Genomic DNA, 2,804 nt, shown 5'->3' with positions numbered 1-2,804 from the left:
TCAGGTAAGTATTGAGATTATTCTCATTTTATAGATGAGGACACTGAGGTTCAGAGAATGGAAGATACTTGCCTAGGATCACATAGCTAGTGAGTTGCTAAGCCAAGATTAAAATTCAATTCTGTATGATCTCAAAACCCAGGCTCTTAACCACTGCACTACAGATTTTTTGACAGGGTCTAGAATCTAATTTCAGTTTGAGATTTAAATTCTGCCTCTGTCATGCCCTCCCAGCAGCCTTCTCTATTCTCCCTTGGCGTTGCTTCTCAGCAAGGCTTTCCTCTTCTACCATAGCACAGGCTCCTGCTCCTATGTGAGCCTCTCAACCCAAGCCCAGGGTAACCTCTGGAAGTAGAGAGGACTTTTCTCCATGTCCCTTCAGCTCCCCTCTTGACCCCAGCTATGAACTGAGAACCAGACAGTGAGCCTGACTTGCCTTCTCGATGGGGAGAATAGCGCCTTAACATTAACCACAATCCAGGGCCATTCTTCTCCTCCCTTACCTGCTCTATTGCTGTTTCCATTTCCCCACTGCTTTTCCGGACTTCTGAATATCTTTCTTTTTGGCCACCAGGGTGATCTTTTTAAAAACATGGTCTTCACCATGCTTACCTGCTTAAAATTCCTGATGATTCTTTATTTCCTTCATAATAAAAGCTTTTCATGTTCAGAACCTGTGGCAGACACCATTAGTTGCCTTCACAACAGACATTTCTCCCATTTTTTTCTTGGTCTTGCTCAGGCGTCAAGCAGCCATGCAACTCTGAAGAGGTGAATCTTGATGGGCCTAAGCCAATCACAAAAAGTCCATTCTCTTGCTAGTGATCTATTTGGGGGTGTTTGTGTCACTCATTGTTTAAGGGTGTTTGTATCACTCAGTGAAATATGAGATGTCGATGAGAGAAAGATGGGGACTTTGAGGAAGGTTTCATTACTGATAAAACAAAGACACCATGGGAAAAAATAATCCCTCTTCTTCTTGTCATAATGTTCTCAAGTGATATCTGGAACTCTGGCAGCCATTTTATGACCATGAAGGCACAAGCCTGAGATAGAAGTCAACCCACTGGGGACGGCAGAGCAGAAAGATAGAAACATCTGAGTCCTTGACAATGTCTTTGAGCCACACGAAATTAACCAACCCGGAAACTAACCCACCTCTGGACATCCTGTTATGTAGGATAACAAAATAGTCTCATTGTTTAAACCACTTCTAGTTTGAGTTTTTGTTCCTTGCGGTCAAAAGCATCCTAACTGCTATAGAACCTGACATTTCAGCCTTGTCATCTGCCACGTCCCAGACTCTCATGTTCCCCACGCTTTGCTGTCTCTTCTCTTAGCTGTGCACCGTCCTCAGACATGTCACACTCTTTCTGGCCTCTACCATTTTTGCCCTCACTATTCTGTCTGCCAGGAATGCCCTTGCTCACTTCTCCTTTAAAAACCCATGACTTAATGACATTAGTCCTTCTGGGATGTTCTTCTCAACATTCCTGGTTGTGTTGGATGATCCTCTTCTATGTTTTCGGCTTCCCTTTCACAACACCAACCATCAAGGAGCATGTCTGTCTCCCGCTAAACTGTGAGATCTTTGAGGAGGGTAGGGGGTTATGTCCCTAGTACTCAGGAAGGGTGCTTCTCAGGTCCTTCATGGGTTTGTCATGTCCTGAAATTGCCTCCAGAGTCATACTTGTGTGCATATATGTTTGTCCAAGAGAGAGGTTCTTGACTGAGCTAGGAAAGAAAGCACACGCCATAGTTAGAGTCAAAAGGAAAGTTTATTAGAGAAGGGATAACACTCCAAAGACAGAGTGTGGTCTCCTCACGGAGGCAGAGAATGAAAGAAAACAGAGGGACAGGTATACAGTGTGAAAGATAAGGGTACTTAGTGTGAAAGGCATGGTGTGCAGTGAGAAAGCCCACTGACAAGCCCCAATCTTCTTTCCATAGGTTCCCCATGGTTTTGGCCTTTGGGAATGGATGTAGGGTGTGACTTAAAGACTGTTTTTCCTTCATGGTATGGGTAAATGGTTTGTTAGTAATCCTAGCAGGAATTGCCCTTTGTTCTGCAGGTTTCCCATGAATATAGCTTGATTTAACATATAGTTCTCATATCTCCTTCCTACATTACCAAGATTAGTTCTAGAGGAATAGAATTTTAAGGTTGAATTTTATGAATTGGTTCTGAGGTTTCTAGAATTAGCTTTTTGCTTAGATTTAAAAAGGCTAATGACTATTTCCAGTAGGAAAGACCTGGCATTAGAGATATATACATTATATCCATTGAGACACTCCTAATCAAGCACTTATCAGAAGCAAGGAGATGAGTGACTGTGTATATATTTTCAAACGTTTTTGGAAAAAATAATATTATGAAGTTAGTTCATAATGTCCCTTAACAAAGTAGCAAAAAAAAAAAAAAAAAAAAAGGATGAATTTAGCAATTCAAATTCCCAGTTCAGTCGATCACCAAAGAAACGACCTGAAAACTTCTATGTCTGCATGAAGGAGATTCTCATCTCCTGTAGCCACAGGGCTGAGTGGGCTGAGAATCAAATGCAGAACCCCATCCAGCAACTTGCTGAATTACAATGAGGTAATGAGGGTAGAACTCCCAACCTCACAGGGTGTCTACTCTTAAAGTAAGGGCATTGACTGAGAAAGAATGAGATATTTTAAGTTGGGACAGGGATGAGTGGGACATTTGATGAAGCTGGAGACCTGGAATCCCTAAATTCTGATGAGTCTTCTTTGTAGTGGAAGAGGCCTCCCCACCCCACTCTGCATTGCCTGGGGAAATGGTA

Source organism: Pteropus vampyrus, unplaced genomic scaffold, assembly GCF_000151845.1.
Source record: "Pteropus vampyrus isolate Shadow unplaced genomic scaffold, Pvam_2.0 Scaffold171, whole genome shotgun sequence".
Lineage (NCBI taxonomy): Eukaryota > Metazoa > Chordata > Mammalia > Chiroptera > Pteropodidae > Pteropus > Pteropus vampyrus.
This window is presented reverse-complemented; position numbering follows the sequence as displayed.